Source organism: Cryptotermes secundus, unplaced genomic scaffold (assembly GCF_002891405.2).
Source record: "Cryptotermes secundus unplaced genomic scaffold, Csec_1.0 scaffold697, whole genome shotgun sequence".
Classification (NCBI taxonomy): Eukaryota; Metazoa; Arthropoda; class Insecta; order Blattodea; family Kalotermitidae; genus Cryptotermes; species Cryptotermes secundus.
The window spans coordinates 423495-446199 of NW_019724753.1; the positions used below are offsets into that span (position 1 = coordinate 423495).

At 41.9% G+C, this 22705-nt stretch overlaps 1 protein-coding gene across 2 annotated transcripts in view; it reads right to left on the reverse strand.

Annotated features, from left to right (window-relative positions):
* LOC111862937 overlaps window positions 1-22705 on the reverse strand; it is a 478990-nt gene that overhangs the window by 135120 nt on the left and 321165 nt on the right. The gene's annotated exons all lie outside the window — the stretch shown is intronic.

A 22705-nucleotide genomic window follows, 5' to 3' on the forward strand; every position in this document is an offset into this window, starting at 1 on the left:
ACACCATTATCTTTCGGATATGTCGAAGGTTGGTAGTTACCGAAGCTCACGTTTGCTTCTTCAGGGTAGAAGAAGAAGATCACAGATTCATCCGAAATTTCATAACTATCTACCAGTCTTTCCGGCATCACTTCTCAGAGGACAGCATCCTTCGTAGCTTTCCTTAGAAGATTCTTCCAGGCTTGTCTCGAATCGGACTGCCCAGTTTTCACGTCTTTAGATTTCGAAAGAATCAATTTTTAGAGCAAGGACATTAGCCTTGCGCCCAACCCCCAACCTGGAGGAGTAGGTCTCTGCATTTATGTCCCCCAGTGACAGGACGGCCCAGTTATACCCCCAGGTACAAGGTTCCCGTTTCTTCGCCCTCTACATTAGCAGGGCTTTGGTGGAGGTATTATAACCCGCCTCAACATCGTGAAATTCTTTAATGCTGTATTTTAGCGTCCTGTTGCACTGATTCTCATCCATGATATGTATGCAATGGCCGTGTTGTAGTGCACTCGATTTCACATGTCACTTTACTACATGTTTCGGCAACATTGTGCCACCCTCAGGTGCGTTATTTACGCTAAGCTATTGCATTGCTTGCCATAATGTGTCTTTCATAAAATTATTAAAATGTGCATTCTTCATCAACTATATAAAATTTGTATACACTAAAACTTCTTAAGAGTATTCATCTTATGCGTCTTAATTCAAACAAGCGCATTGTATGGTTCTCCCACTATTGGAGTCGTTTTTCCTATATTTTTTGTGTACACTGTCTTGTGATGTGTCCTTTCTTTTTGGCTGCGAGTTTGAATTAAGACGTGTAAGATGAATACTCTTAACAAGTTTTACTGTATACAAATTTTATTATAGTTGATGAAGAATGTACATTTTAATAATTTTATGAAAGACACACGATGACAAGCAATGCAATAGCTTAACGTAAATAAAGCACCTGAGGATGGCACAGTGTTGCCGAAACATGTAGTGAAGTGACATGTGAAACTGAGTGCACTACAAGACGTCCATTACATATATATCATGGGTGAAATTATTTAGCAGGTATTTTAATATTCTTCCCTCGTCTACGCCTAAACGCCTTAACTACATTGCCACACAAAATGGGATATTTAATGCTCACTTCAGGGATACAGAATGAACCAGCTCAGAGAACTGTACAGTAAGTTTCTACCCCAAATAAATTTTAACTAATCACTTTGGACATTCCGTTCTGAACAATATTACACCTGTAAATGTAACGCTGGTGCGTGTTATAGATAATTGCTGCTATATAATCTCAGACATGCGCAGTGATGACATCAGACACAATTACTGCAGTAATATGGACATTCAAATGGCGAAATTAGTGGGAAGTTAAGATTGATTTATGCTCGACTGTTGCAATTGAGTAATTAGGGCTCATGCCTCGTACTCGAGAGATCCTGAGTTCAAATCTGACTCTGCACAGTATCTCAAATTAGTTACAGTCTCTACTTTCGACATTCTTTCAAAATCCATATTCACAGTCATCCTATAAACCGACACTATACATCAAACAGTCACTTTTACTGACAGCGCCGTTAAACATACAGTTTTCTTAAGTTCAAATTCGAGTACCCAGTATTGTTTCTCAGGGGTAAAAGGTAAAGTTGCCCCTCTGCTTAACGAATTAAGAAATAGGCCATGAAGGCGTATGGGGAGTGGTTGTATAGATTCATATTTTCTTGACCTCGGCACTACATGGAAGTGAGTGGTCAGTTTCACACATCGACCGCTTTACCCCCAGGGAAAGTTCCCCGTTACTTATTGGATAGGAGGTTTGGTGGACCCCAGAGCCGGTCTGGAGGACATGGAGAGAAGAAATTTCCTGACTTTACCGAGTCTCGAACTCCGACCCCTCGGTCGTCCAGCCCGTAGCTAGTCGCTATACCGACTGAGCCATCCCGGCTCCTTGTTTCTGAGGCGTATAAAAATAAAGGCAGAAATAATTTTCGGATCTTTGTACTCAGCTCAGAAGGTATACCGAGTGGGCTACAGCGTGGACAACAGAGGAATTGCGGTTCGATTCCTGAAGTAAGGCCAAATATTTCTCTCTGTTCCATAAAGTCCTGACCGGTTCTGGGCCTCGCTCAGTCACTAATACCATGATTACAGGTCGCAGTTTTGCCAAGGGTAAAGTGACCCGAGAGCGAAGCTGACCACTCACCTTCTTCTAGTGCCGAGGTCAAAAATGCTGAAGCTGTACTTCCTCTCCCCCATAGGTCTACAGGGAGTTATGTTTATTTAATAAAATGCAAGGATAATTTATGTAGCTTTATTCAATCAGTCATAAGAGACAATTCTATATACGAGTCAGTTAACAGGTAACAAATCGATATAAAACGTAAAACATATAATATTCGAACCACAAAAAAAAATTCTCGACATATTCTCCAGCAACATTGATATATTTATCCATCGCTTTACCAGTGCGTCGAGACGCGCAGCATAGAATTTTTTTTACTGTAGTCTCAGCCACTTCCACATCATTTAAACCATTTCGTTACCAGCGAAACGTTTGCCACCCAGTTGTGAACATCATTACGCGACAAACACTTCCCAATCTAAAGAGAAAACATTTCTTTATGAATATCCTTTGCATTGAGTCCTTTTTACAGCATAAAAAACGCATAACAGAACGCTACTGTTCGGTGAAACACACGCCACTTTGACTACTGAAACCCGCCTGTGCACATGCGCATGCGCTCTGCTACCTAGACTATCATGAAGCTGGACTGTGCTGCTACCTAGTGATAAGCACAGAAACCCGACTTTGTCCGTTACAGTTACTTTACTTGAATGTGTGACCTATTTACTGACTATCTTCTGTGTTCAGTAATACACTGAACGAAACACATCACTTTGACACATAAGCAGCATTGCTCCGTCATATGAAAAATTTTATCTCTAAGTTTTATATTTAAAAGTTTTTATGCCGACGTAAGATTGGCGCCGAAACATGCAATCTTTTAAAATGTCGCAAATATAGTTACTGTTTGACTGAGTGTTTTGACATATCTATACATCTACTTAACACCCCACAATTTAAACAATTTCGAAATATGCCTGGAAAATTCGAAGATCCGTCCAAAATTCGAACCGTACACTTCCAAGCAAAAGCGAAAAGCGTTAGGGCATGAGCGAACCTGCTTAACGGCATGATTCATTTCCCTTGGTTACAGATCCGGAGAGAAGTAACACTGCAGCTGTGGAAGGAAAGAAATTTCTAGTCTTAAGAAACATAAATTAGGATTCATAACACTTTCGGCTGAACTCCACGCAGAGGGCACATTTCGCAACTCGTGTACCATCTCTGCCGCCACAGATATGTACTTCTCAATCAAAGCACAATGCAAAAAGAGAACAGTTCCCATTTTCCTTCTGCGAATCAGTCAGAACAAGATATAATTTTAAAGAAATACATTGGCTAGATATAAAACTTGGATATAAGGCTACGCTTGGGGGACGCTGTAGCGTAGTTCGTTGAGGCACTATGGTATTGCCTGGAAGCTCGCGGGTTCGATTCCCTATGAGGTCATTGTATTTTTCAATTTACCTATTCCTTCCAGCCGCACTACGGCCCTGGGGTCGACTCGGCCTCTAACAGTAATGAGTACCAGGAATCTGCCTGGGGATGTAGACGCGTAAGGCTGTCAACCTCACCGCCATTTGTGAGTCTTATGTAGAAAATGTGGGGGCTTCGATATCTCACAACCCCACGGGCCTTCACTGTCTGTTACAGGAATAACTTTAATTTTATGAAGGCTACGTTCAACATTGCTTTAGCTTCTCACACACCCTATCGGGGCTTACAGAAAACTCGTGGTTATTAGAATATTACGGGATATTTTACAGACCTAATTACTGTTTCATAGAGCTGGAAGCCATGCCAATGTTCATATTATGCGCAATTTCTTATCCTTAAAACTGAATCTGTTCCTATTGAGGTTCTGAAACATTTGAACAACGAAGAGAAGAAGATAGAGAAGGCGTGGGAGAGGGTGAGAGGGTGAGAGGGGTCAGAAAATTGTTAAATTTTAAATGTTCCCAGGAACTGCCCGATCTACCTTCTGGTAAAGGTAAGTTGGGAGAAAAGGTAAAGCGTTGGGAAGTGGAGAAGGTAAAGCATTAGGAAATGAACTTCGTTACGAGCAGAATAAAGAACTTGACTGTGGTCCTTACTGCGTTCGATCGAAATTTGTATATTAACACCCGGTGAAGTTGTGTTAGGGTGAAACTTCATTAAAGAGCAAGGGTTATATTAGGGTGAAATCAAGCAGAAGTAGCTTCTGAATAATATCTAAAAATTTAGCTCCTACCTCACAGGAAACAATAAGCACTATACTCTCAAGAGTTTGAGTGTGACTATAGACGGGGTTTTGTTTGGAGATTGGATTTATTCACCACTTTAACACGCGACTCCTGACAACACTTAATTATAGTGCCATCGCTTATGACCACACTTCACAAATCACTACAGCACACGCTAAGTCTTTTCAGTCTGTTGCGTCTTCACAAGCCGTTCCCTCGCAATGGCTTTTAACAGTGAAGATTCTTCAACTTGCGCGCTCACTTCTTTGCCCGCTGGCTTTCATCTACACCGACTAAGTCACCTCTTCAGATACTCCCTTACAACCTTCTACATATGTTCCAATTGTCCTCCTTATAACATCTCTGCACGGACTGCGTAGAAAACACCGTTCATTGTTGTATTCTAATCGTTTCCGTGGACACATGTTTGTTTTCGAAGACGTTACTCAGTAAAGGCTGCATATATCTGTGTATTAAGAATATGTTGCCTAGCAGAGGATGTCTCGTCGTTATCCAGTAACGGTCCTACACCCTACACTATATTGTGAGAACCATAAGCAACCCATAAATAAACTGTACAGGCAAAATGTAGCTTTCCTTCATATTAAAGCAGATGGTGCGTACGGCAAACACTGTTCTTTGAAGGGGTAAACTGTATCAAGAAGAATTTATATACGATGACGTCAAAATCTATTCTAGCAGAAACGGGACTGAAGAAAGTAGCAATTGTCTGCGACTCATCTTTTTTGGACCGGCATATTTCTACCAAAAGAAAATAACATATAATTTGAGAATTCCTGGAATAAGTGACCCTCTAAACAAACTGTCCTCTAGTGATGTGAAAAGGCTGATAAATAAACAGTTAAGCTAGTTCAGAATCAATCACATAATTTTGCTAATGTGTTTCAAAACCAGTTGAAGCAAACATCAAACTGAAAGCCAAACAGCGTGCTCTTGTATTCTATGAGGGTTGTCACAATTCAGAACATGAAATTACCCTCTACGAGTTCAAAATAACTACCACTTAAATAACAATTAAATAACTGATTAACTCCATGGAATTGAGACCTCCTAGAGAAACTGACGGTCGCTTCGCTGCTCAAAAACTTTCCCAAATTTTGTGAAACATGAAGATTCATTACCGTGTTCACAAGAGCACCTCCACTGGTCTATATCCTGAGACAGATCAATCCAGTCCATAACACCCCACCCTATTTCTCTAAGATTCATTTTAATATTATTCTCCGAAATATGTCTAGATTTCCCAAATGGTCTCTTTCTTTCTGGAGTTCCCAATAATATCGCATATACATTCCTTTTCTCTCCATTCACGCTACATGCCCTGTCCATCTTATATAAAAACTATGGTACTACAGAACAATTTGGTGTAGAGGTAACAGTCTAAAACATTTTTACGGGAGGTTTAGATTTTCGGCAAGGACATGAGCTATTCTGACTGACGCATTTTATAGTGTACCTCCTACTCATGGTTACGGGTTGGACGACCGAGAGGACAGGAGTTCGAGTGCCGGTAGAGATAAGATTTTTCTCTTCTCCGCGTCATCCAGACCGGTATTGGGGCCCACCCAGCCTTCTATTCAGTGGGTACCGGGAACTCTTTCCCCGGGGTTAAAGCGGCAGTGACGTGAATCTGACCACTCACCACCAATTAATGCGGAGGTTAAGAATACCTGGATCTATACATCCACTCTCGCATACGCCTTCATGTACCAGTGCTTAGTAAGTTAAACACAGGGGCAACTTCACCTTACACATCCTACTCCTGCAACAAAATTCCAGGACAATACGTCAAATAGGCCACGACCGCTTCCTTTCAAATCCATTTCAATTGAGCTATCATCCTGCTATCCCAAGTCATACACTCTCGACGCTGAGGGCGTAGTTAAATAAATACATAAACGTAACTAATATTGACCTAACCACAAGAAGACACACAAGTATTTTCAGAAACCTATTCGTACGCTTTAATTGACATTTAGGATACTGCTTTTATGAGAGCCCTGTAATGTCGAGTGCAAGCAACTAGATCCCCCGCATTCGGGAAGGGGGGTTCTGGTTTTAAGCCTGTACCACCTCCCCCACACCAGTCCCAAACGCTACTGCAATGGCTGCAGAACAGAACATATTGGCTCGCGCAGGTACTCGTGAGCGCAAAAAAATAATAAGTTGTTAGCTGTTAAATCCCATTAAAACCCGGTTACGGAAAAACAGAACATATTTTAAATGCAGCTTTATGTAAATACTTCCCATAACACCGTTACTGAGAGTAAGGGTAGCTCAGTCGGTATAACAACTAGGCCACGAGGTGTACGACGGGGGGTTCAGAGCTCGAATCTCGGTAGGCTTAAAGCATTTATTTATTCCTCCAGAGTGTCGAGACCGAATGTGGGCCCCACCCAGCCTCCGAGCGAATGCTAACCTTGGTTGCTGCCCTTCATGGATTTAGGTCCTTATTTTATATATACAGAACTTTTCTTTCTGGAGTAAGACGGCTAGAGCTTCAACCTATGACTACTCACGTCCATCTATCATTGAAGTTGAGAACGCATGGCCATACACCTCAACCTCATCACATATCTTCATGAAGTGACGAATTATTGAAACACAGACACTGCCTTAACTTTGCTTTAATATCGTTTCTGCATTTGGAAGGATATACAGGGTGATTCTAGATTACTGTCTGGGTTACTGTGACCTGTAATTTTCAAACCAGAAGCAACAAAATAAACACTGCTTATGCACCACAAAAGGCGCGTACTTTGAAGTTCTTTTTTACAACTCTTAGTACTGATTCTACAAATAAAAAATTTTGAGTTACACTCTCATATTCCATAAGCAGATTTATTTTGTTATTTCCGGTTTGAAAAGTATAGGCCACGCGAACTCCGACAATACTTTAGAATCACCCTACAGAAGTCTTAAGGTCAGGTACGTGAAAGGAGGTCTGTACTCGTGTAAATAAGGGGCATACTGTTTCCGGTCATTACAAGGCCAAACAATGAACTTCATTAGCTTCTACTTCTTTACTGGCGCTACAGCCCTGTGTGGGTCTCGGTCTCCTCCGTGGTTTCGTAACAGTAATTTTTTCGGGGGTGGGGTTTCAGCCCCACGATCAAACCCAACCTGGAGGACCAGAGACTATGCGTCTTCTAGCCTCTACCCTTCGACCTGCGTAGCGTAAGTAACCCTAAGAGGAGCTTAGGCTCCCGCCAGGAGAGTTCTCCGTGTCGATGTGACGCCCAAACCTGTCCACGATACGGCCGTAGTTCTCAACGGGGATATTGCGTCATACTAAACGTAAATTTGTATCTCGTTGCTCGTGGGACTTCTTGTACTCCACCTGATATGGGAACGAGGGTGCCTTACTGACAATAAGTGGTGTACACCGTTACGTAAACATCACAATGTTACTAGATTCTACTTTCATCATACTTCCAGTATTCATATGTAAGGTAAAAGTTAAAAGGTGAAGCTATCCCTGTAACAGGCCGTGAAGGCCCACAGGGATGTGAGACGTCGAGGCTCCCACATTTTGCCTAGACAGTCGGCTCACAGATGGCGGTAAATTTGCCAGCCTTATGCGCCGGCTACCCTTTACCTCCTAGGCCGTTGAGAAATTCAGACACAGTTTCACAGGCCTTTTCGTCCATAAGGTTGCCTGCACAAGAATCAGCGGACTGAGGTTCGTAGAGTGGACGGACTTTAACACTGATAGAACGTGTTCGTGAATTACGCAAGGAAAGAATATTAATTAACAAATAGGCCGGGCCATAGCTCAAGCGGTTAGTTGCTGGCTTCCCACCGCGGCCCGAGTTCGATCCCGGGTCTCGTCAAGTGGGATTTGTGGTGGACAAAGTGACGCTGGGGCAGGCTTCCTCCCAGTACTTCGGTTTCCCTTGCCAATCTTCATTCCACCAATTGATCCACAATCAACCTCACCTATCATCTGTGGCTGGTACAATAGGCCAGAAGTGGCCGCAGTACAAGGGACTTAGTCCCACCCCACTAGCAATAAAAGAAAATTAACGAATACCCCTGATATTTCTTCTTACGCGCAACACGCTTTTAAAAATTTTGTGTAAAACTTACTGCATACATATAATACACATAATGAGTCTTGTAAACCTATTTTAAAATACATTCTACACTACATATTTCGACTGTCATTGGTCATCATCAGTAAAAAAAAAAATCCGTGGTCTGTAGTCCGCAAGTGAACTATACTCACCAAGAGACCGCTGCTTGTCAGTGAAGTTATTGCCAACTTTTGCGGATACAGAGTGTCACGTGGTCAGAGCAACGGATCCCCATGGCAGTTAAACTCGGTTTTCTTAACAGGAGCCTCTATTTCATTGAAATAGCTACTCAATTATTCTAACGAGGCCGTTTCTCCTGCTGCTGTGTGTGTTCAGACCACGAGTGTAAGACGGAATATCAGAGACATTGTTAATCACTAAACAATGTGCAACGAGGTGGTACAATATAACCTTATGTAAGGATGGACGCTTGATTAAAATAATTAACTTCTGACATGTAATTTCGTATAGCTTGGTAGATGAACACCAAAATTTCGGAGGAGCCTACTGATTCCATCATTAGGATGAAAGACTGACCTCTCTATATTAAGTGTTCTGTGTTAAAAGTTGTATACATAGCCTCCTAAATTATCGCACCACCGCCATGTTTGTGTTTGTTTACTTCAAATTATTGCGTACATACACAGTGTGGCCAGGCTCTGTTTGGACTGTGTCCATTAAAAATATAAGACGTGAATTATTTTAAAATTTCACTCTTCTTATTCAAAATAGTCTCCTTTTGAATCAATACATAGCTGGAATCGATTGGAACGTTTTCGAAAACAGTCACTGTACTCCTTTTGTGGAATCCTTTTAAAACTGCGGTACATTCCCTTCTGGATGTCCTGGATGGTGTAGTGACGGTCTCCTTTCATCGCCAACTTAAATTTTGGGAACAACAAGAAATCTGCTGGAGCCAAATCTGGCGAATACGGAGGATTATCAAGGACTGTGATCCCTTTTCTGGCCAAAAAATCGCCCACGATCTTCGATTTTTGGGGTGGGGCATTGTCGCGGAGGACCGACTAGGAATCTTGTTCTCGATAGTCAGGTCGAATTCGAAGAATTCTCACCCACAAACGATTGAGGACTCCGAGATAATAATCAGAATTCACTGTTTGCCCCTCTGGCAGAAATTCCTTGTGAATGATCCCTTTGGAATCGAAGAAAACGGTTAGCAGTTTATTTACTCGACTCTTTTGCATGCGCACTTTCTTTGGTTTCGTCTGGCTTCTTTGGGCTCAACCACGCTGCACTCTGCCGCTTTGTGACAGGCTCATTTTGAAAACACCATGTCTCGTCACCAGTAACAATCGATTTTGCATATTTTGTATCACTTTGGGCCGACCGTAACATGTCTTTGCAGTGTTCCACTCTGGCATGTTTTTCGTCGCCTGACAGCGCGTGCGGTACAAACCGCGCACAGACCTTCCGTTTTCCCAAATCCTGGGTCAAAATTTGATACACAGTACTTTTTGGTATTCCCAAAAGCTCCTCGAGGAGTCTTGCAGAAACACATCTGTCTGATGCAAGGGTTTCGGTCACTTTTTTCACATTTTCTTCAGTGCGACTTGTTCTCGTCTTTGATGCACGTCTTCAATGTCCTTCCTGCCGTCACGAAATACAGCATACAATACAATTGAAAAATGTTCGAGCGACTCAAACAATCACTACCGTACACACTTTTCATCATTTCGTACGCTTATCCGGCTGTTTTGCCTAACTTCAAACAAAATTTGATGTTGGCTCTCTGTTCAACCGCCATTTTATGACGAGCGTCAGAACAGTACTGTTACATTCAAGGTCAGAACACATGATGCAGCGATGTTTGCGCTTTTAAATTATAGACAGCCACAGCTGAAACTTCAAGAATCTTAACGCCACAACTCGCCAACAGCTGGCCTTGCAGGGCAAAATAAAAAAAAAAGAGTCCTAACGGATCCTGGACACACCGTGTAGTTTATAGTATAATTTATGATTATCTGTGTACTAAAATTTAAGTGCATTATTCGAAGAGTTTAATATTTATAACCATCAAACCGATATGTAAATACGATTTCCGCATGATTCTATAAAAATCACTTTAACAAAATTGGCACACTTTTCGAAGATCTGTTATCATAAATCATATCAATATCCTACATTTTTTTGCGCTAATATAGTTTCCTTCTCACACGTTCGAGTGTCCTCCGTGATGTTATTACATCATTACAGAGTATTCTGATGGAATAGCCCATAGTGGCACAACGATCATACCGAAAATCGTGAAAATCGACCAGACGGTTCAAGAGTTCCAGATGGAAACGCAGAGAGAGAGAGGAACACGCACACACTCAGCCAATGTGGTGAACTCAAAACTATTTGCTTCCTTAAAGAAAATGGGGGATTCTTCTGTGTCTTATTTGAACTCAATCTCAGTAACTACATTATGCAGCTTCAAATGGTAGGATAATAATTGAGTTATGACTGAGAAAGGATTTGGAAGGAGGTGTTCACATCATGCTTGAAATACTATCCTGACATTTTCGTTGAGGGACTGTGGAAAACCACCAAACATCTGGGTATGGCTGAGATTCGAACCAACAGTCCCTACCGTAATGTCAGTAAGCCAAAAATAATCCATACTAGGTCATATTCCTGACGAATATATCCAGACATGCAGCCATATGCTGTTTAGGAGTCTCCATTTTTATCCAGATTTTCCAGCCACTGAAAATGACATCGAATGTACATTTAGCCTATAGAAATTCCTCTGCAAAAAGCCTCCCGAAGTATGAAAGGACCCTGATTGAATGGGCTGGCTTATCTATACTTGATGAACAACTTCGTCACGAACCTTTCATGGTGCTACTAAATATGACGGCAGCAAGTAGAATGAACGTTCAGTCCACTGAGATTTTATAAAAGCCCTTCCGCGAATATCAGCTTTATAGGCACAGGGTGAACACCAAGCCAGATATGTATCTTATCTCACAATTTCTTCAGTCTATTGTCAGATTTTGGGTTCTCACAGCCGTGACTATACTGTGTCTCATTCATCTCTGAGCATGAGTCATAATTATATAGTGACATGCGTTGTTACGTCATCATTACGAAGTTACTAGATCCTGCTTCCACATAAGATAGGAATTAACGTCGCATACCAAAATACTGAGCCCACAGGACATTTCTTCTGTAACGCATGATGTTCTTTCAAATATATTGTAATGTGTCACAGTGACTAAAACTTGGTTCGGATTGGTTATTGGATTTATTAACAACCTACAGGACGTAACTACAAATAATTATAACACTATTACTAGTTTTCGCGCTACAAAACACTCCAAGCTAAACTTTTCACTCTATCTCCGTTAGTCTTCATTATCCGTTTCCTGACAACATAACAAAGGAACTGTAAAAGTCTCCCCAAATCACACACTCCCAATATCACCGTACTACTACACACACAAGGTCTTGAAATCCTAACAGACTGACCTTTTATACTCTTCTGTACTCTTAGTTGCAAATCGCCCTGAACTTACAGCTCACGCCTCTCGTAATATAGCCGCGGAATGGACATGGACCTACAGTAAACACAAATCACATGATCGCTATCTAGCTATTCTATTGGCGCGTCGGTCGGTTCTACCAAAAACACAGCTTCCTCTATTGTTGGGTGTTGGACCGTATTTGCAGAGCTGTTGCCTGGCAATGCGTTGATCAAATCCGTTACATTATTGTGACGCATATGTCCAGTGCTAGGCAATGGTTTGCACATATTACCACGGCAAAGAATACACAGGCAACAATCGGATAGCCTCAGTTTCTATGCAACAGCGTTGTAAATACAAGAGTAGTGGAAACAGTGTTCTCTATGTGGTTCGCATATATCCATTGCTGGCCAACGGATGGGTTTTCCGTGACTTCCGACCCGAGTTAATATATTGAGAAGCCAAGAATAATTGACAGTCAGTTGACAGAGTGAACCCCGTCTGGAGGCGGAGTCGAATACCTCCACCGTGACCCTGCGAATCGTAGGAGGCGACGAAAAGGGAAGTCTCAAATGTGAGACAGTAAAATATTGTCGCAAGTCCCAAGGGACTAGGACCCGAGAAACACTGTGCTCGCAAGGACCAGCAGCATATGCAAAAGACAGACCCGTCCTCTCGTAAGTGGGGGCGCCCCACAGAAACAAGACGGTAACCGTCGAGGAGCAATAAATATCTGGCCATGAGCCCAGGAGGGTGCTCGATACCAAGACTTACTGACTGACTGACCGTCAGCCGCAATGTGACTTGGACTTGGAATTGACAGTTTTGTTGAAGGTTCAACTGTGGAGTGTTAACCAGGGAACAGCAGAAGCAAAAGAATCTTCATTGCTAAGATTCGTTACCAGGAAACGTCTAGTGAAGGCATGGCAGAGGAATTGCCATTGTGGAGAGCTGTTATCAAGTAAAGACTTGTGAAAATAAACTGAGAATGCTTAGTGTTAAGTGATTTGTAATGTGGAAATCAGCAATATTGTTATAATATGACTTGAGAGTGGTCAATAAATGTTTTTACCAATCCAAACCCCGTCTATGATTACTAATGCACGTGACAATATTATTGACACAGTGTATGAAGATTATTGCTTTCTGGGATTTTACGCCGTATAGTCCAGTAGAAGTTCACCGACTACCTCCAACTTCAGGGTCGATGAGTATGTCGAGTAGTTAGAGGGTAAAGAGGAAGCTTGTTTAAAGTACTCTTCGACCGTGAAGATGGAAGCAGTATGTTCCTTCGAAATATCTGTGAGCTTCTACCGGACTATATAACGTCACTTTCTAGGAGATTACGCTTTTGTATATACTCTCTTTATGCAGTCCAGTGCCTTGAGAACAGAAACTTTCGGGCACGTATGACGTCTACAAAAGTTTATTGCAAATTTAATAAAAATTCAAATTCCTTGTCAATACTGGTACATTCCGCAATACTGCAATGACACTGTGTACTGGAGGACTGCAAGCTTCGGAACTCTCGCTGTTCGCTATTTATTAAAATAATCAAGTAATGAAAAATATGAAATGGGCTTTGGTTAAGAAGCGTGGAAGGTGCCAGAGATGCAAACAAGGTTTTGGTCGAAAAATCTAAATTAAAGACAAATCTTGGTAGACCTAGGAGTAGATGTCGCGATATGGATTTTTTTTAAATAATACGGAGCCGGGATAACGTAGTCAGTATATCGACTGACTACGGACTGGACGACAGATGGATCGGAGTTCGAGTCCCGGTAGGGTCAAGAATTTTCTCTTCGACACGTCATCCAGACCGGGTCTGGCACCCACCCAGCCTGCTATACAATTGGTATCGAAGTCTCTTTCCCCGAGGGTAAAGCGGCCGGGCGTGAAGCTGGCCACTAATCTGAAACTAGTGCCGAGGCCAAGAAAATGTGGATCTATATATCCACTCCCTTATACGCCTTAATGGTTATAATGCTTAATTATTTAAGCACAGGGACAACTTCACTTAATACGTGTGAGCTTTTGGACTGGATTCATGCGGATCAGAGTGAATATCTTGGCGTGCTTTTGTGAACTCGGTGATGAGCATTCTTGTTCCATGGAGGAATAGGTAACTTCTTGAGTAGCTGAGTGATTATTAGCTTCTCGAGAGGGAGCTGCTTTAGTTAAGGCCTTAATTACAAGTCAGTTTACTTACACACGGGTCAGGGAAAGAATGAACACGCGGGTTAAAATCAGCTGATTGTTTCCCCTGGCTCACCTGCATGACAAACACACGACACCAACAAAGAGCGAGAAGAGATGACAGAAAGAATACAAGTGACGACGTGTGGCAGGGGAGGAAAGATAATAAGGGAGCAGATGTAGTTTCTGGGCAGATACACGGACGCCAATTATGTTTACTTTACCGCAACACGCTTTCAGTTACACAGTCAGCTCTGTCCTGTGTATTCCTGGGGGAAGGGTACCTCACTCCGAGCGACAGACATACGTACATCTCCACGGTACACAATATTTTCTTTATTTTGCAATACAGACCTAATTCAGTGAAAGGAAAAATTGTCCCTGTGCTTAACTAAGTAAGCATTATGCCTTGAAGGCGTATAGGAGAGTCGATGTATAGACAAACGTCTTCTTGAACTCGGCAGTGGTTGGAGGTGAGTGGTAACCTTCACGGCCCGGCCGCTTTAAACGCATGGAAAGAGTCCCCAGTACCCATTGGGTAGGAGGTTGGGTGGACCCCAGAGTCGATTTGAACGACATATAGAAGTGAAAATTCTTGACCCCACCGGGACTCCATCACCGTGCCCTCGGTCGTCCAGCCAGTAGGTAGTAGCCATACCGACTGCGCTATCCCGGCTCACCGACCTAACTCAGTACTGAACGATATGTTAAATGGGCCGAATATTATTTGGCAAGACACCATCAGTCATCAATAAAATCACGTAGGCAAATACCGTGTATGTTATTAAAATCATGCCATGACCGCTTCCTTTCACATCTTTTCAATTCAAGATCCAGACATTCCCGTCAGCATCTTGTTCTCAGACACCCTCGGTCTAGGTTCGTCTCTTAATGTGAGACCCAGTTTTATAGTAGCATGAAACAAAAGTCAAAATACAGTTTTGTATATTCTATTCTTGCTTTAGTTTATAGAGAAAGGGTTGCTAGCATTCTTCGAATTTGATCTGAACGTACTTTATTCACGAATGCAATTTTGATCTCTTAGTATCATTCCCTGATATTCGAATTGTGATATATTTTTAATGTTCCTGTGCTAATAAGGTCGGTTATCGCTTGTAATGAGTTAGAGAAAGAATTTCCATTCATCTCCTCACTCTCAACTTGTTCTTCCTTCGTTCATCCAGAAAACAGCCGCGTTCGCATTGAATATCTGTGCACATTGCAATTACAGGCTTATCCCATACGCTTAAGTGCACACTGATAAGTAAAAGTACGCGAGTCTGTTTATTAGGGCACATATGAAGTGCGTCTCCCTCTAGCTTACACACAATTCTGTTAGCGAGTTTGTTTTCATTGCGCTGAGTGTGTAAGAGTAAATATAATTTAAGAGAGAGCCTAAATTTCCGAGAAACAAAGCACAGGAACTACGTATCCTTACTCGACACTGATTTTATAAAACTCCATTAACAGAAAATAAGCAACACATTAATGTAAGGCGAAGATATAAAAGGCAGTATCTTGTAATTTATATTACCTCTATCATACAAACTCCCTGGTTTTAGACCGAACACGAACTATATCGACCGAGTCACCGTCGCTTGTCGGCGAAGTTAGTGTCAACTTTAGCGGATAGAGGGTGTCGCGTGGTCAGCGCTAGTCATCACGGCCGTTAACTTCGGTTCTCTACATCGCAGCCGCTATTTCCTTGAAATAGCTCCTCAATTATCCTCACGAGGTTGAGAGGACCCCGTTCCAGACCCACTACTTCTCAGAAAAGATGTTAGCGCCGAGAATGGAGCCAGGACCTCTGGATCTGTTGCCAGGAACTCTGACCACTAGACCACAGACATACATTTCGAAAATAACATCAATATAAAGAAGCAAAAAGAATAAATATTGGACGATATAATTGCATGCACTTAGGCCACATGGCATAAAACCCATCTCTTTCATCAGTTTCTTTACATCTTCTCAGTTCGCTCTGGTATCCAGGAGACCCCATAATGCAAAAAGCGATCTATGTCCGCCGTGGCTACGGCGTTAGGTAGAAATGTGCAATTCATTTGGTACTTAACAATACCTGACCCCACACGCCACCATGGCCGTAAATAATATAGGGTGTGTGTGATATAGCAACATCTTTAGCCCACTTTCCCTATTTTGAAAAAACAAAATATGACTCATTAAATCACTACGTTGTCTGTGTGTCCCCCATTATTTTGCTATTAAACTGCTCGGTATACACGTTCCTGCTGCAGTTAATACATAAGCAACAGCATAAGAATGGTTTCATGCGGTGGTTTCTGTGCGGTCCGTGTCGTATCAAGTACTCAGTATGTAGTAAAATGAAATTCGGAGATCACTTCTTCCAGCGGAACCCGAAAACAAGAATGACTGTACTGGCGAAGGCCACCAGCAATTTACCCGATATCCGCTTACTCCTTGTCCTTGTTTAATCTAAATTTAAATGAAGGCAATATTATATTTAGCGTGAGTTCTGAGGTTTTCATGCCTGTAGTTGTTCAGATTTTCGTCTGTAAATTGTGGCACCGGCCGGTCACGGAAGCCGAGTTGTCTAAGGCATGCACTGTCTTCGCTCGCTCGAAAGCCGGAATCGTGGGTTCGAATCCCACTCAGGGCATAGATATTTGTGTGCGTTTCTCTGTGTTTGTGTACAGGTAGAGGCCTTGCGACGAGCTGATCACCCGCCCAAGGAGTCCTACCGAATGTCTAAGATCTAGCAAAACCGAAGTGAAAAAACGGAGAGTTTCATGGAGGTAGGCCTAGGCCCAAATGAGGGCTTTAGCGCCAATAAAAAATTGCGGCACCGTGTACTCTTCTGGGTTCATACTGACACTTGCCAAGAAAATTTAAGAGGGACCTAAAAACAGCGGTATTTTCCTATTTCCTCTCGCAATCCAGTTTTTCCTCCTTAAACCATATTAGGTGGTTGTGTAGGGGCGTCCTTTCTCAGCATTTCATCTTCCGGCCTGTAACCGGAAGCTAGTATACCTTTTAGTAGGGCCGATTTACTACCAGTTATTCCCGTAGTCACCCACTGGGTCCCACTCCTTATCCCTTCCCTTGGGTCTCATGATCACTTTCCTTGAAACCTGCCTATATAAGAGAGCCTATAACTTAACCTATACAATTCATCCCTGAAGACAGAAGCAATAAGCTTTCCGAAACATCAATTCATCATCAGTAATCTGTCAGACGACAGGCCCACAGTCTCTTCCAGAACAGTTCCTCCACTTAATGCGATCTAGAGCTTCCTCCTTCAAATAAAAATATCCACTTCTGTCCCCAAAGTCATCCAGCATCTTCTTACGTCTTCTTCCTCGTCTTCTGGTCATTTCTATCCGCCTCTCTATCCGCGCCGTTAAATCTACACAGCGTCATATCCCGCAAGAATCCGAAATAATTCGGTGTCTGTTTCTTGCAGTTCATTAATATTCATTGGCCAATTAAGTGGTTTACAGAACTTTATTCGTCATACCATTTCTGAATTTCGTTTAACATGGGACGTGACGCCGTATAGTCTCCTAGAAATTTGCCAATATTTAGGAAGAACGTATTGCCTCCATCTTGAAGCTCTAGAAAGGAGTTAAGAGAGCAACAAAACACTGATTAGTTTTCGAATCTGAATATGGTGCGGTAAGTTCCGAAACGTCGTATACCTCCACTGCCATATCCATTTTCACGGCGCGTTCTTTGATTAAATCCATGGATAATCTTACCACCGTCTTTATACCGGAATGCTCAAAGTATTATTCACACATTCATCCCTAAAAAGTTAAACCCATTCAAGGAGACAAATCAAATTATACACTTGCTTTGAGCAGACAAGTCTATGTTATAGCTGTTATCATAGTCAAGAACTTACGTAGGTGGTTCCTATGGGATTAATACTTTAACAAGAATTTCTGGGAAGAACTATTCGCCTGCTTTCCTTTAATATGGCACGGACCTCAAAGAAAACGAAATTATTAGGGTGGACACAAATATACAATTCACCTGTTCCCTAGCAAAGTTAGGGGGGGACAGGCAGCAAAGGCCATCTCATAAGTCTCATAAGTCTCAAAAATTAAGTGGGGGGGGGACATACTATCACACAGAGAGCAAAGTGATCTCATAATAGGCACAAGAAGTTCTGTGAAGCATTAATTGCATATTTTCCTCTGATAAGACACGGACCGCATAGCAAACAAAAAATTTGGGTGACACATACACAGACAGCAAAGCCATCTCATAAGCCTCAAAAATAAAGACGGTACACATACTGAAAAGACAGATTATCTCATACTACACATATGAATATTTAGGAAGGACTAATAGCCTACTTTCCTTTCATACGACACGGACCGCATAGGAAACCAACAATTAGGGAGGCATAGACACAGAGGCAACAAGGTGATTTCATAAGACTCCTAACAAAAATTGTGGGGGTGGGGTGTTTACACAGGCAGGGAGACAGACGGAAACAGTGAGCTCATAAGCTTCATTTTATTTCTTCGAAATAAAAGTAAATGGCTAGAAATGATCAGGTGTGTGCCGCAGTACCGTAGAGTCAGAGGAATTAAAATGGAGAAGACACATGGAATGGAAATCGCAGGTTGACTTTAGTAATTTTAATCTCGTTTCTCTTCGTGTGTAGGGTCCACCGCTTTTCCTTCTAATTTCTTTACATGTGGCATAAGGGAAAGTTCTGTAGTGACTGAGGGGCGAAACAACACGGGACGCCGATGCAAAGTGCAGGCAGCAGACGCCAAATGGGTCGCCACTTCTCTGGATATTGCGTTCTATTGTAAACGGTAGAGACCGTTCCTACTGAGAAGCAAGAAGGGGAGAAAATTACATCTCAGCTTTCTGAAATGAAATTCTGAGACCCTTATCCCATGTTAGTATTTTAATTTAGATTCTTACCACTTTACAAGGTATTCAGTAGGGATGTGAGGGTGTGTTGAGGGTTTATTACTCACCACCCTCGTCAGTGTAGTGCTTAATAGTTTATTCTTACTCGCTACAAGCGGATTTATCATAAAGCAACAGTTTCGTTACAATGTAAGTTTAAATTGAGCATATCTTACGTAGATAAATCTCTAAGATGGAGGTAATGTGTTCCTTTTGTGGGTTATTTAACGATGCTGTTAGTAGCTATCACGATCTATTCTGTTTCAGTATTTTAATTTACATTCTTGTAGATTTACAAGGTACTCAGTAGGGCTATGAGTGAGTGCTTAAGGACTTTATTTTCACTAAAACGTATTTATCGTAGTGGCAATTTTGTTACAACATAATATTGTAGCATGTAAACGCGTTTCTAAGTACAAATATTATGTTTCTGGACATTATCCACTGTCTTGTCTCTATTTAAAACCGTCCTGTTTATTTTTCAAAACACAACGTTTCGTAGACTGGATTCTGTCTCCGTCTTCAAGTGCAACCTAGTCAGTTGGTTCAAGACGGAGACAGAATCCAGTCTCCGAAACGTGTTTTGAAGAATAAACAGGACGGATTTTAGATAAAGACAGAATGATGGATAATATCCAGAAACATAATATTTGTACTAATATACTGTCGTCACAAACTTTTAGATCTTATGCGTCGCTAAGTAATGACTATGTAAACAACGTCCGTTGCTAGGCAATAGATTTCTAACATGCACCAATGGTCAAACTGGAAAGCGGTGTTTTCTGCGCGGTCCGCAGCTAGTTATAAGCAGGACAATTTGTGAGTGTTAGTTGAGTGGAGGGAAGTAAATTGATTGGTGAGCGAATGAATTAGTTAGAAGACAGTTGTGGTTCAGTCGTTGGGAGCTGTTGCCTGAGAAGTTGGTAGCTGAGGCACAGGGACATTTCGGGAATACTGGGTAAGGGAAACGTCCGCTGTTGGAAGCCGCTACCGAGCAACGACTGGTGAAGACATGACTCTGGAGACTGGTCTGTGTGTGGTAGTAACATATAAATTGTAATCACGAGTTGTATGTAAAATTATCCGCAATAAATCTAGTCATTAATCCAAAACCCCGTCTGTAATCACTTACACATGAAAATATCTTGTGTGGGAAAGTCTTTAAGACGGAGAAAATGTCTTCCTCTTGTGGGATATTTAAACAACGCTCTCCATAGCGACTATACAAATATAACGTCGAATAGTAAGAGTAAAAGGTAAAGCTATCCCTGTAAGAAGCCGTGAAGGCCCATAGGGTTGTGAGATGTTGAGGGTACCACAGTATCTAGACAATCGGCTCAAAGATGGCGGTGAGGTTGTCAGCCTTATGCGCTGGCCGCCAGGAGGATTCCTGGTACTCATTTCTGTTAGAGGCTGAGTCGACCCCAGGGCCATAGTGCGGCTGGAAGGATAAGGTCAATTGAAAAAAAAAATCCAATGACCTCATCGGGACTTGAAGCCGCGACCTTCCGGCTTGTAGCATAGTGCCTCAAACAACTGCGCTACCGCGGGCCCCTAACGTCGAAGAGTAGAATGATGAACTGGGAAGAATTTAGAAGGAAGCGGCAGTGACCTAACGGCGATATTATGCTGGTACTTGCATGGACGGACTGAGGGAAACCACGACGAACTTGAATCAGGATAACAAATATCCCGGCTGAGATTCGAACAGAGAACCTCCCATCTGAGAGTGTACAGTGTTACTCCCAATCTAACCTGTTTTGTAATTTAAATTCTCAAGCTCGATTGAACCAGGAATCCAAGAAACAATATCCTATGCTTAATTGTTTAAATTCATTTACATTATGTCGGTTAATTTTCAACATGGTCTGGTTTAGGACAAAGTACACGTTATAATATTGTGATACAAGTCATTTAACTTCCAAAAGCCTTCTCGAATTGAATTCTGGGTGAAACAAAGCTCTTCAGACCCAGCTTGTGGGTAGCCGGGAAAGTCCATTACACACCCAACGACACTTTTCAAAGCAGGCCGCCCTAGCAGTGTTTAATGGTAAGGTAATTCTGAGGGTGCACTGAAAGGCCAAGCTGTGACTACGCTAACATTCACCAACCAAGTGTACCTAGCTCCTGCAGTCATTTCCCTTGGGAGGTTGCCGAAGGAAAGAGTGAAATATTGTTATAATCTCTTCCATGTGTCACTCCCCCCAAGTTTGTTTTAATTAAAAACCTTCCATTTCCTTCCTTCTATATTTCTATTACTGTCTCTCCGTCTTAGTTGGGGCCAGGGGCGGAGTCGTAAAAGAGAAGTGTTAGGGAGTTTCGCTATCGAGTTCCATGTTGAAAGAAATGTGTATAAATCTTGACATGAAGTCTCTCTTTGCCTAAAGTAGCCATACGGTTTTAAATACAGAATTGAAAGATAAACGATTCATGGAAAAAGTTATATCTTCTGGGATAGAACGTGTTGTAGTCCGTTGAAAGTCAGCCGACGTTTCGGAGGAACATATCTCCATTTTTATGGTCGAAAAATAAGCTAAGCAAAAAGCCACCGTGCAAGGAAGTGGGAACCACAGCAACCGGCTTGCCGAAATTTCGCATTATACAGAATGTTCCAGGAGGAAAGATCAATATTATGGGAAGGCATAGTAATCGGCCATCCTAGGCAAAAATATGTATGTACATGTGTCCTATGTAGGTGGTAAAGAACAGTATTATGTTGAAATCTCAAATAGGTTCGCGGCTTTGGAAAACTTGGACACTGAGGTGGATATTAATAAAGCTTGGGAAACTATTAGAGAGAATATAACAATGTCGGCCAAAGAGAGTCTAGGTTATTATGAACCGAAGAAGCATAAGCCATGTTTCGATGAACCAAACAAAAAAACTCCGTGGCTTTAGTCCTCAAGCGAACTATACCGACCGAGCGATCGCCGCTTATCGGAAAAGTTAGTGCCGGATGCTCAAAATTATTAGACCAAAGGAAGCAAGCCAAAATGCAATGGTTACAGGATCCAAGCGATTTAAATGGGGAAATCTGAACAATATAAGACGAGAAACCAGCAGGCATTTCAGGAATAAAAAGAGGGAATATCTGAAATACAAAATTGATGAGCTTGCAATGAACAGTAAGAACAAGAACATTAGAGACATGCATAGAGGAATAAATGTTTGCAGATTCCCACAACATTTGGAATAAGTGGAGGAACTACTTCTCTCAGTTATTGAATGTACATAGGGTCAGCGATGTTAGGCAGATAGAAATGCACACAGCTGAGCCGTTAATACCTGATCCCCGCCCTTTTGAGCTTGGAAGTGCTATTGCAAAATTGAAACGGTATAAATCGCCAGGTAGTGATCAAATTCCGGCAGAAATTATTCAAGCAGGAGGCGAAATATTACGTTCTAAGATCCACAATCTAATTACTTCTATTTTGCATAAGGAAAAATTTCCTGATCAGTGGAAGGAGTCTATTATTGTACCAGTTCACATGAAGGGTGATAAAACTGACTGCAGTAATTATCGGGGGATATCACTGCTATCAATTTCATATAAAATTTTGTCCAATATTTTTCTTTCAAGTTTAAATCCATATATAGATTAAATAATGAGGGATCATCAGTGTGAGTTTCGTCGTAACAGATCAACTACAGATAAGATCTTTTCCATTCGTCAGATATTGGAGAAAAAAT